A 13071-nucleotide genomic window follows, 5' to 3' on the forward strand; every position below is an offset into this window, starting at 1 on the left:
AATCTTTGTTTATTCTGTTAGCTTGTGAAGTCTAAGTCACTGAGTCCACTCTGTACTCATCAATGATCACATTTCCTGGTTGGTGATCATGACGCTTACTTACAGAATGAGTTGTTGCTTACATTTGTTTCTCCTTAACACAAACACAGCAAGCAGTCATCTTTTTACTTTTACATCACAACAAAAAGTCGCAAATGAGAGAAGCCTTGATATCTGAAAAACGTATCTGATTTACATTACACCCCCATGACCTCACCTAAAGTGACGCACACCTTCTTTCTCAAACAGCTGCACAGATTATCATTCTAGCTGCATCTCCGACCGTTCCCATGACGAGGCAGATCCTCTGTTTCAACTGCAGCCTGAATCCATTCCCCCGTCCTGCTCGTGCTTAACTTTCTTCCTGTTCTCCCCGGCTGGAGCACAGAAGACTGAGCGATGTATCGCCAAGTCTCCAGTGCTCAGAAGATGCTCGTGTTCAGTTTCACACCACTGTCTTCATCGGCTGTTGCTTAGCAACCTGTGATAATTTCCCCCTTCAAACAGGGTTAAGTCAATTTTTTTTCTTTCTTATTCAAGTAGTTGTTTACCTTTTTTACACAATTCCAAAAGTTTCATAAAAGGTTGAATGTTGTAGTTTATAAAAAAATGTACTTCTATATTGGCTAATCACTCATTTTTCATAGACTGCAAGTAAAATCCATTAGTAATTACTAATTATGCTAGCATTCTAGCTAGCAAATTTGATTTAAAAAGATGGAGGTGGGTCACTTTATTTTAATTGGTTTTGTACTTTTTTTTTTAATTGTAGTGCTTCTTCTTGTGGAACTCTTGATGCAGGTGTGATCTGTGCATGAGAGAGAACTGAAGCCCACTTCCAAAGCTTCAGGCTCTGGTCTGCACAGAAACATCTTTTAGTAAACGATTCAAACTTCTTCCTAAAGCTAAGAACATTTCCTTTCTAATTCCCTGATGGGCAGGCAGGCATTTACCTCCTCTCGCTTCTTTCCACCAGCGTCTGAGCTTTGCCGCCCAGTCACCCCAGTGAGCCTCTCCACATTAATCATCTATGTCTTAGCAAAGCCTTCTGGGAAACATTACCTTTTCCCGCCATCGCCTGGCTTTCCATCACCAAGGACTAAGCCGCTAATGAGAGCTAAAACCTTTGAATGTCACCACGGCTCTCAATTACCCAAAGAGAAAGCCCACTCTCCTTCAGGTTTTGTTGCTCACTTAATGATCACCACGTTTCTTTAGTTTGGTTGATAATGGCACCTCCATGCCTTAGAACTGGCCTTGCATCAAACTTCAAGGATTTCAGGTTATTTTGTTAGAGGGGGAACCAGTCAGGCTGTGGCTGCTGTGCTCCAATTACTTTTATTTAGTGGCAGATGCTGCTGTGTAGTTAGAAGTTGACTGGCCCATCGGGGATTTGCTTGTAATTTTTCCCCGCTTGGCATTCATTGAAGACCATTTACACCAAATAAAACTCTATAGGGACTAGTAAAGAACCAGAAATGCATCCCACCACAATGTCTTGGACTGATTGGGTGCACCTTTGAAATCTATCTCCATTTGCTCTGCTATTATTCACCTAAAACAATCTCTAGTGTCACAAGAGGTTTACCTCAGCTTCCAAGCTGCCTGAGAACCATTGTATCTGAAGATTTAAACCCCCCACACATTTTTTAAACACCACTTACTGGTAAGTATTTATGGGCTCATTGCCATCCTCTGATCTGAATGAGAAAGTTTAACCTTTCTTTTTTGGGTCTATTTTTTAAATACACCTGAAGGCATGTCACATTGAAACATAGTTCAAATATTTATTTAAAAAGGCATTTTAAATACAGAGAATAGTACTCCTATTACTGCTCTTAAACGAACAAGGATGAATGAATGCAGAAAACCTTCAAACACCCTTCACTAACTTCACATGATGGTTGGAATTGCAGAAAAACAACGGGACCAGTCCAGTTTTCATGAAAATTAGCTAAATTATTTAAGTACAGGTTGTTTTTTGCTGATATAAAAATAACTCAATGTTAGTGTTTTTTGATTTTTGAAAGTTTCTTGTAGAATTCCCTGTAACTGTAAAGTAGATGAGACCTTTATTTTGGTTGAATGAAAAGTCTGAGTGAAGAGCCAGTTTGGGGGTGATTGCAGGTGGCAGCCACGTTTCTCTGAAAGTCTCAAGTTTTGTAGCCATTTTGGCCACCATTGTTCTCAAACCAGCATAGTTTGTGCTGGGTTCACTTCTGAAATTGCTCCTCCCATGTCCTTGTAGGTAGATGGCCATGGCTGTATCCCAACTTCACCGTAAAGTCAAAGAAATTGCACAGTTAAAAGGAATCAGTTTCTATTTCCCTTTAGTCCAGCTGTCAATAAACATTCTATCAAAGGAAAGTTTGTATTTCCAATCCTTTATGGGGGCTTTCTTCGTTTCAGTTGGGCTCCTCTCAGCCCGATTTCAGCTGAGAACTGTCCTCGTATCCTCCAGCCCTTTGTTATCTCCACAGCCCATAGCTGGGATTTGGCAACATGGCTCCTTCTCCTTCATCCTTAGCCAGTCTGGCCATTCTACCCGTCCTTTGTTTCCAGTCAAGGTTCAGGTCGGGCGGCATTCTCAGCCAGCTTTGTCCTTCTCTGCAGACACCTGCTCTTAGCTCCTCACAGGCTTTGCTCCTGACTTTTCTTGGCCCTCGCCTCTTCACAGTGTGGTGTAGATGTAAACAAACACGATCACGAACAGGTTCAGGAATGTTCCGATGATGCCCAACAGGGCTAAGATGGACTCCTCCTGCTCCTCCTTGACCTCCAGAGCCCGCACATCATCAAGAGTGACAACAGTAGTGCCCATGATCCTGGTGCTCAACTAACCTGGCAAAGGGACATTCATCTAGAGAAATGGAGACACTGAGTTAGACAGAGGTCAACCACACAGTGCTACTGAAAACTCTGTCCCCCTCATGGAACCCCGTCATACTGAAATTCCTCATCAGAGCTGAGGCTGGCTGCAAACTAGACCAAAATAAACAGTTGTGAAGCCCCCCCAAATGAGTTTCTGAAGTCCTTAACAGCTTATGGTGAGTCACGCAGTGAAACGGTTAATACGACACAGTGACGCTTGGCGGCTTTTCCTCACATCATTTAAAGCACACTTCACCCTTTTTACCCATTTTATCAAACATTCATAGTTTCTGTAGTTCAGTTCCCCCACAGTCGTCACCCTTAACATCTTTCCTGTAAATGAAGCCAATGTCACCCCCTTATACCATTAAGAGTTCAGTGACGCCAGGGACATGAACACAACCACAGAAAAGAGAAGGTGCCTTACCCAATGGCTTTTTGGGTGCACACCATCATCCACCATGCTTTCTGAAGTCCTTCCAGAAGAAATGTGGCTTTAAAAATCATGCTGCATATGGAGATGGAGGCTAAGAAACCGGGTGCTCTCTGGGACGGAGTCGCATTCCCTCAGCAGCAGAAGAGGCAACGGGGAGAGGAAGCCACAAGCCTTGCGTTTCTTCTTCTGCCTTCACGTCAAAAGCGACACCTGTAAAGTTCAGGACCCCCCCTCCCCCAGCTTCCCCTTAGATTAAGTTCCAGCACTTGAGTCCAAACAGTCGGTCCATAAAAGCAAAGCTGTGTTTCTGCTGCTCAGACACTCAGCCTGTTACTGAGGAGAAAGCCTCTCCTCATTGGCTCCGTCTTACCTCCCCACCATTCCTTCAGTCCTTTACCTCTGCATCTTTTCTTTTTTTTAATTTTTCTTCTCCTGCTTTGTCTAAACTCCTCTGCTCATCTTCTCCAGCTCCCTCCACATCGTCTCTGTGCCACCCCCTCGTTCCTCAGCACACAGTCGCTTGTTTTGCCTCCTTTGAGGATCAGCAGGAGTTGAACATTTCAGTAAGCCTCCTACCCGTCACTGAAGCCCACATGCCAACAGTGAGCGTGTTTGAGTCTGCAGGCGTTCGGTGACAGCCAGCCTCCTCTGAGAGGGGGGCGGGGGGGATGAGAACAGGCAGCTCCCAAATTAGGAGAGTGTGACAGGTGATATTCCAGAGAAACCAGAAGCCATGAAAAATCCCACGGAGCAGAGCCAAAGGAAGCCTGCGTCTTCCACCAGCCTCGGCAGCGAGTCACCGGGGAGCACCGTGCATTGCATAACCAAGCAGAATGATGCTGGGAGAGGGAGGACGGGTCCTGATGGCCGTGGCAATGAAGGAACAGGAGCACGAGAGCGAGGGGGGGGCTGTATGAGACAGGAGAGGGAGGGGGAGATGATATCGCTCACGCTTACAGTTGTCTCCTCCTCTCTCGCCGCTGTGGGGGCTGGTGGAGCGCGCCGCTCCCACCTAAACAAAAGGCAAATGCAAAAAGCTGCGAAAGAAATCCAGACGATTCTAGTGTATCCCCATCAGTGCAAGCCAGTGCCACTGCTCCTGCAGACCTGGGAAGAGGGGAGGAGGAAGAGGAGGAGGAGGGGGCCACAGCTAGAGGCAACAGTGGAATTGAGGATGGATGTGACTGTGTGAAGGAAAAAGAGGACGTCACTGAGAAGATGGGGGCTCTGTGCAGAAACCTATGCATTCCTCTCTGCGTGGCTGGAGAGAAAGACCAGCAAAGTGATGCTCTAGTTCAGCCTCCTTCTCCTCTGTTTCTTTGTACATGTCAGAGGGGATTCTGCTCTGCCCTCTTTATAAATCCACATCCTGCTGGGTGTTGATGATTCCTCCTTGCTGCCTGTTCTGAAACGGTTTGAGTTTTGAGAAAGAAAAAGTCAAGTGCTCTTTAGATGCTTTCTTCAATCTCCTAGTTGGACTGAATTTGTAAATGCGAGTCATGGAGCAGCAAATTCTCCTTGTCCTTTGACTCTAAAGTGTCAGTCCAAGTTTCCTTTTTTATCATCTTGCATTTCCATCCTCTCTACACACCAACTGTTCATGCAGAGTGGATTCTGCTTCAACTGAAAATGACTATTATCATCTGCTTTTAACTGAATCCTCAAATTAGCAGAGAGTGAACCAAAGAGGGATTTCACTTCTGCATCTCCAGCAGACCTGCAGACCTGGATGGGTTTTCTTCTCCTTTGTTTTCCTTTGTTTTGGGTTATCTTTTAGACTGTTGATGAACCCCAAGCAATCTGCATTCTGGTTTGATCTTTATTGCCCAAGCTAATCAAATCAACATGTGAACGCCTTTGAGACTTGTGGAGGTCATATCCAACTGCTTTTGTTGTAGTGTCCAGATTTCTTGCCTTTATTTAGAGACGGTAGCCTAAAGATATAGCTGATATTGAGGCTGTGCTGTTTGGGAAAATTAAGGGATTCTGTCCTGGAGAAATGAAGACTGTGATCGGGTGCAAGTTGTCTTGATGGTTTAGGATGTCTCTAACATTTAAAATACAACCAAAAAAACAGCAACTTGTTTTTTGAACAGCAAAAAGGTCATACAAACACACATACAAACTTGGAGCTTATTTTTGTTAATAAATTCTGTTGTGTAAAAGTATCACAATATCAGGAGATTTAAGTTTCTGTCGGGAAATGTCAGAGTTAAAAAATGAAGCTTATTGTGATGCGACTTTGCTTCTGTTATTATTGGAGAGCAGTGCTCCTCCGGGACAAGCTTTAATCTGACCCAGTACACTTGTCCACATAGTGCACTTCAGAACCTTAGTTTATATTAAAAAAAAAAAAAGCTAAATAAAATTTTCTCTGCAACGAAATGGAACGGCTGCTCTGAAATGGCAAAGTGCTGGAGGCGACATCTTTCTGGTGCCTCAACGTCGTGTCGCTTTGATGCACATTATCTGTCCACTGAGGCAGACTGTGTGTTGGCGAAGACATGTCTCAGTCTGACGGTTTCCTCCTCTCTGTTGTGCTCGTTTGGCCCAGAGGGGTCAGGAAGACCTGCCGCTGTCCAGCCGTGAACCTGACTCACAGTTATTAGCCACCCACTCTGTGTGACCTGCATGCTCTGAGCCTTTTCTGCTCTGAGAGTCCACACAGCATCCCTTCATGCAGGAGGCCCCCACACATCAACATCCCCGCTCACAGCAGTGTTCTGCTCACACCTGCAGAGAAGAAGTTGTAGAGCGTGCGGGGTGTGTTGACTCGATAGCTTTAATAAAGCAGCATTCAGAAGGATGTGTCATGAAAGGACCTCCAGAAACATCCAGGTTTCCTTTGACCACTGTGGGCAGAAAAGCTGCTGGCACACAGCAGCACTGACAGTTTTCCAGCCAACAGTCACCTGTTTGCACACCTTGCAGTGGGGTTTCCAGAAGCTGCTTTGCCACATAAACTTCTTAACATTGTGCAGAAGTGGTTTTTGTCTTGGATATCCAACCTCTATCAGCCACTAAGCCCTTGTGATGGCTGTTTGGCAGGTTTTTGAACAAATTTCCTTCGCTCCTCCACTGCAGCACAGCCCATTAAGGCCAATTAACACCCTTGTTCCTGCAAGCCGCTGTGTCTCTGCTGACCTCGTTAAAACTGTGCTGAGATCTCAGGAGCTGGAATATTCGATCTGTGCTGAGGGACTTCATATTGTTTGGAGTTTCTTCAAAGTAGCTGAATGTGTGGATGGATCTTGCCGGGTCTGGACGTCTCAGATCTGAATTAACACGGGTGAGCTGTGCATTTCTCAGTGTGGTTCAGTCCACATTTGTCCTAAATGTATGGGCCCCCATCACCCCTCACAGTGAAATACCAACCATCAGTCAGCCTGTCACCCGTAATTACACGAGTCCTTCATCCACATGAGGGGAACCGGCAGGAAATTGGATGAAAAAGGAGTTGGGTCACCAGTGGATAACAGGATTTGGAGGTTAATTAAAACCTCTTCTTGACATTTGAAAACATGGATATTGGTGCAGTGATCCCTATGCTAAAGCTGACTGTTTACATGGCATGGTACTGTCCGTCACAGACGATGCTTCAGTGTCGATGTTTGGTGTCTGGTTCCATGGGTTTTTAGGGAAGCTGCTCCCAGTGGGAAACAGACGGCTCAGCACAACACAGTCAAATCCTCCCTGATGCTCTTCAGTGAGTTCATGTTTAACACTATAGAGGAGGCAGCACATGGGGGAGCTCTGCTGGTTCTGTAAAGGGGTTAGTTTTTTTCATTATGTTTTTACAAAACTCACTTCCAGTTGTGTTTTCTTCTATCTAAACCCCTGAAGATTGAAACTGTAGATTTATAACACCTTCAGAGCTGAAAAGACTAAGCAGAACTGCAGCTCAGTAAGACGGACCAAAGCTCCGGGCTCTCTGTTGTTTACTGGAACATGCAGCTGAGTGTTTGGCTGTCTTTGTGTGGCTTTACCATTTCCCTCTAACATGCTGCTATGCCTGCAAGACACCAAACACTGACCATGATCTTTGTCTCACCATGAAAGAGAAACAGGAAAAGCTGAGAGTTCCTCTTCCTCTGCTGGTTGACCTCAAGCAACAACATTAAAGAGTTTGAAGGCTAAAAAATGAGGGGAAAATGTTTATTCATCGTCAAGCCTGAAAGGAACGAACAGTTGAATAAAGTAAAGGCTTCAGTTTATTCAGATGAGGCTGAAAATATTGACAAGCATGTTCAGAAAGCTTCATGTTGTCTATGAAAGCTGAATTATTTCTGCATCAGAGTAAACATTTTTTCTCTCTCAGTTGCAGTAGAAGACATATAACATTTATTTGTTTGTGTTCCCTACTCACAAACTCTTCCTCAAAGGTGCATTTATCTTCAGGTGTTTGTCAAAGTAGCTTTACACTTCCTCACAGTTACTTTCAGTGTTTCTTATGGGGAACATAGAATCCAGTCGTACAGCTGAAACAGCCCTCAGACCCTCTGTTACATCAGCAGAGCTGCTCCTGTTCTGCAAGACGTCTAAACCATGAATCCATCCCAGCATGGTGCTCTGCAGCGTGGGACCAGTCTCTGCACAGGCTTCAAAAAGGCTGTAAATCATGCTGAGTCGGGGCTCTCAGCCGGTCACACAGCAGTGGCTGCAGGTCGGTGCGACCAGGACGGTCAGAGGTGATGATGAATGTCATCTCCTTCGACTGCTGCTCATCCCACAGCTGAAGATGGGGTTTCAGCCCCAATTTTCCAGCTTCCAAACAAGGATCTAGTTTCTGTAATTTCATGAAATTGTGAGTCAGTTGACAAGATAAAGATCAAACATGACGCTTCGGGGCAGAAATCTGCTGAGACGTGATCGCACTTGAAAGATTTTTTCTTTGACGAGGCTTCAGAGACCTTCTCCACCACCATGACAGGACTAGAGCTGACTAGAGATAAACATGGATCTTTAAAGTGCTAGTTTCATTTAATATTAAACAAGCCAAGGATGAATGAAAGCTGGCACGTAGGAGTAGAGAAATCTGAGCAGTCCTGAACATGATGGTGTCACAGTTTGAGGATATCTGAGGGAATTAAAAGACACATGGGCAGAATATCTTAGTCCTCTGTTAAGGAAATACATTTGTGTAATTATTACTGCAACTACATTAATCTGACAGGTATTTAATTTAAAAAGTTTATCGTAAATCAACAAATCAAAAGAAATGCTCCATAAAAATAGTAAAGAACCCAGAATGACCTCCAAAGATGGCAATCAAAGGCAAAAAGTCCTTAAGGGATTGATTAGTTAATGCGACCTGGACTACTATATTATTTAAATAAGGGGTCATTAAAGCTGCAAACAGATCTCAGAAGTTCTCCCCTCTGCTGCTCCTGGTGATTATACAATATTAATGTAAAACTTTTAATAATGATTTAGATCTGTGGATTCCTCCAACAGATGTAATCCCACAGAAGCTTATAGCTCTAAGGAAACCTGTAGTGTTATTATATAGCGACGCTTTCTGACTCTCTAAAACCCTTTGTTCTTAAGGCTATATGTAAAAGATGATGATGTGTCCGTTATCGAAAACTAATGGATAACATAAAGTTATGTCCATCCATTTCTGATACCTCGAAGGGTATTTTCCCACTGCTACCATGGTCACTTACAAAATAAATAATCTTTAATCAATTATTAGCACTTTTATTTTCACAAGAAACTAAACCATTTGAAACACGGTTGGAAGAGTTGATATATATGCTGATGGTCATGTTTTTGACCAGATGATGAAGCAAACAGTCCACAAGTAGTTTCCTATATCACTTTTATTGAAGAAATATCCATTATTAACTCTGATCATTAAATGTTTATCAACAAACAATTTCTTCAATTATCTAATAATACAATTGTTTACTCTATATTAAGAAATAAGATGAGCAAGACTTAAAGACTGATGACAAGCTATTTAAATTGAAGGCAACGTTACCGTTGACGGTTAAATTTGATGGAGATTCTGGCATGTCCATTATAGAGACATTCAAATGACTGATCTTTTCGACAGTCTTGCTGTTGTGATAAACTATGGAATAACACATGTCCAGCTTCGTTCTAGGTTTTTGTTATTGTGGTTACCAACTGCTGTTTATGTTGCCAGAAATATCTTTTAGTTGTTCATGATCATTTTTCAACGTACACACTACAGCCAATCAGAGCTCAGTATTTACTCAGACTATGATATAAATGAAAGCTTAACCCAGTCAAACACAAATGAGAAAACGCGAGTTAGCCAAGCTAACAGTTCAGTCTAAAGTAAAACAGATCTTGTCCCTTCATTCTTGTAGAAAAGCTCCAATTAAGTTAGAAGAATTTTATGTTCTTTCTGTAGTTGTTATGGCAAAAAAGTGCAAAGAAAAAAGGTGTGAAGTTTGTTTTGGTGAAGTTTTTTATGCATAAGGTCCTGTTTGTGATTCATGTCGTCTGTTTTTGCTTGTGAGTTAGTTAACTGTCTGTAGATGTTCTCCCTTTTGTGCCTTTTCCACCGAAGCCTTTGTAAAATCAAGTCTGACACTGTGCAGGAAGGGGGATATTTGATGATTTCACACAGCTGCTCCTGGAACTTCTGTCAATGTGTCCGGATAAGGCGGGAATTTCCTGTTTCGTGCTGCCTGGAGATGCTGGTTAAAGGAGGAGATTAAAGCACAAGGATGTTTGTGTACTTCAGGAAGGAGGGCAAAAGGGAGGTTGGATTTTCAATTTAAATGTAAAGCAGCTGGGGAGTTTCTTTCTTCGTGTCGAGGCTGCGAGTCAAGCGCATGGAAGCAAAGTTTGTCTAAACACATGATATGTTCCCTCTGAGACAATGGAGGGGGGAGAGCACAGAGAGCTTGTTGGAGCGGCTTAGCAGAAGCTGACCAGCTTTTGCAGAAGGGCTGTGGTTGAAGCCATTCTTAAGTTGCGTCCTACTACTTTTATCACTGTCGAATTTTTGCTTTCTTTGAGGGAAATTAAAATCTTAAAATGGGATTTGACTAGGGCCGGGTCAGTAAAATCGATTTGAATCTATCTAAGCTTAATAGATCAATAATCGATCCATAAAAATAGAGATTGATCTAGCACATAAAGCTAAAGTCCACTATCTTGATGCTAACATTTAATGAAATTTCCCATAGGACGGCTAATGTTAACACTCGATCAACGTAACCATACATTGCTGACTAAATGAACATCTTTAAATTTTCGCAGGCATTAATTTTCCAAACTCTTTTACAGAAACATTTGAAAAGTAACCAGTTTTCTTTTGCTAATTATTTGCTTATTCTTCTTGAAAAAAAGTGTACTGCAAGCGAGCGATTGCCACCTAGTGGGCAAACTGAAACGCCCTCCAGGACAAGCAGAACAATGTTTACAATGTTAATGATCTGAACATTTTGTTTGAGAATCCATATAACACTGTATTCTATCAGCAATCTAATTATTTCACTAATACATTTTGCAGTATGTGAAATGTATCAGAACAACTAAACAAATCTAAAAAAATGTGTCTAAATGTGTAAACTCAAAATTGAATTGAATTAAATTAAGTGGATCAAAAGAATTGGAAAAAAAATCTGAATCTAATTGATCCAGTCTCTGGTGAATCGAATCAAATTGATTCTGTAAATTATCGATACCCAGCCTTAAATTTGAATTGAAACTGAAGTAGAGAAGCAGATCTTCAGTTTGTCATACAAAGTCAGAGAATCAGTGACTTATTTCATATAGAAATATTATGTATGGATTATTGAGATGAATTTGATTTTTTTTATATATCTGTATCTGACACCTTAACTCATTATTGTGATATCAAACTGTTCAGCTTCTTCAGGGTAATTGGGTTTTTCCTCATCTTTATGTTTTTGAAATGTTGATTGAAATTAAACTTAAAAGGCTTCTCAAAACTATTCTCTCTGATAGAAAAACATCAACAATATTTAATCCGTCACCAGACATTTATTTTTTAGTTTGTTTGAATCGCTTTTATTCCAGCTACTTCAGTTTTTCTTTTTTTTATCGACTATTAAAAAAAAGTGAAAATTAATTCAACTATTTGAGCATTTTTACAGACACTTTTTTCCAGTTATTGTTGCACCCTTGCAGTTTATATCAGGGTTTTTACTTCAATTAACTTTCTTCAACTTTTTTTAGCTTATTAAGCAGAATGACTTTAACATACTCATTTTATTAAAACTTCTGTCTTCTAATTTTTTGTAATCAGTAATCTATTTTCATCAGTAATCATCTTTACATATCAGCTTCTACATGCTTTATTAGTTTTGGGGCTTGACTAAATGATTTTAAAGGCAAGCATTGAAGTAGTCACTTCATCCATAACAACAAAAACTTGGTGTTGAAATATGAGCTTTTTGTAAGCTTTTAAAAATGGAAAGTTCAGGAGAAAAATCTGCGAATGGGTTTCTAGTCTTTAACACTGTTAGCCTGAGTGTTTAAGCAGATGAGGAGTATTGAGCAACACAATCATGCATGTTTGGTTATTACAAGCTTCAGTTAAAGTAGTTCAGGCTGTCGAGCTTTGTTTGTAAAATGTTTGAATAGGAAATATGAAGCTGTTGACTTAAAAAAAAAAAAACTCTCCTGTGGTTTTGGGTAAATAAAGACGACTTAAGATCCAAGAAAGTGGCATGAAACTTGATTAGCAGTACTGGGCTGATCATTTGTTGATTGATTTTTCTGTGCCCATGTTAGCTTTATTACGTGTAATCATTGGCTGGCTAAGCAAAACTTTAGCCTTCAAAGCTGCCTATTTTTTTGTTTTTATATTGCACTATAAAGCAAGAATTTCTTTAAAACTTTTCCAATGCTTAAGTTTCTTTCAATGATTTACTTTTGCACCACTGCAGAATAAAATAAGGCTCCGTTTAGTACTTTAGTATTTCTGGCCTCTTTTCAGTTGGGTTTTTCCACTCTTTAATGCAGTTTCTGCCTCAGAGCTCTGAAGTGAATCAAGCTCATGCCTGTGCAAACTAAAACATTTATGATCAATTTGAATATATCCTTCAGCTTTTAGCTACTCCCATAAATGCCTGTGTTCTTTACTATGAAAATCATTTGAAAGTGTCAAAACAAGCACTGGAAAATGAAACTGTCAGAGCAGAAAAGTTTGGAGCTCCAGGAAGCTGATAGTTTGGGTCGTAGCCTGAGCAAAGACCACGACTGTGACAGGTTTGTGTTTGCTTTCAAGTAAGGCACACTGGATAATTAGATGCACCGTCAATTAATTCTTTTTTAAATTTATGTCATATATAAGGTGCATTAAGGGAGACAGAAGAGTCAGAGAAAAGTCAGTCAGTCAGACTTGATTAACTATGTTCACAATTATTCTCGAACTTGTTTGTAACATGCATGTTATTTATATTCACAGGTTTGTTGTTTTTATTTTTTGTGCATGTACGTATTCTGTATGGGGTCATGGAGTGTATATGTGAACGGAGGGAAAGGGGTCAGTTGGTTTTAGTTTTTTTCTTTTTCTTTGTATTTTGTTGTCCGTTCTTAAGTGTAAAGCGCTTTAAGCTGCAATGAAAAACGCTTTTTTATAAATAAAATTTGATTTGATTTCATACACATTAGCCTTGTTAGAAGCTTTAGCCACATTAGCATCATTGCTATACTTGTCTCGCAACCTTGTTTGAAACATGTAAGAAACACCCTTAGATCTAAAGCAAATGTTGCTG

At 41.1% G+C, this 13071-nt stretch overlaps 1 long non-coding RNA gene across 1 annotated transcript; it reads right to left on the reverse strand.

The window, feature by feature from the left end:
• Nucleotides 1-1801: 1801 nt before the first annotated feature.
• LOC112140993 lies at nucleotides 1802-4710 on the reverse strand. The gene is made up of 2 exons (XR_002918305.2): nucleotides 3338-4710; nucleotides 1802-2899 (listed from the first exon to the last, which is right to left on the reverse strand). It is a non-coding gene; the product is annotated as an uncharacterized LOC112140993 (long non-coding RNA).
• Between the last annotated feature and the right edge of the window lie 8361 nt (nucleotides 4711-13071).

The sequence above is a fragment of the Oryzias melastigma genome, linkage group LG15 (assembly GCF_002922805.2).
Source record: "Oryzias melastigma strain HK-1 linkage group LG15, ASM292280v2, whole genome shotgun sequence".
Classification (NCBI taxonomy): Eukaryota; Metazoa; Chordata; class Actinopteri; order Beloniformes; family Adrianichthyidae; genus Oryzias; species Oryzias melastigma.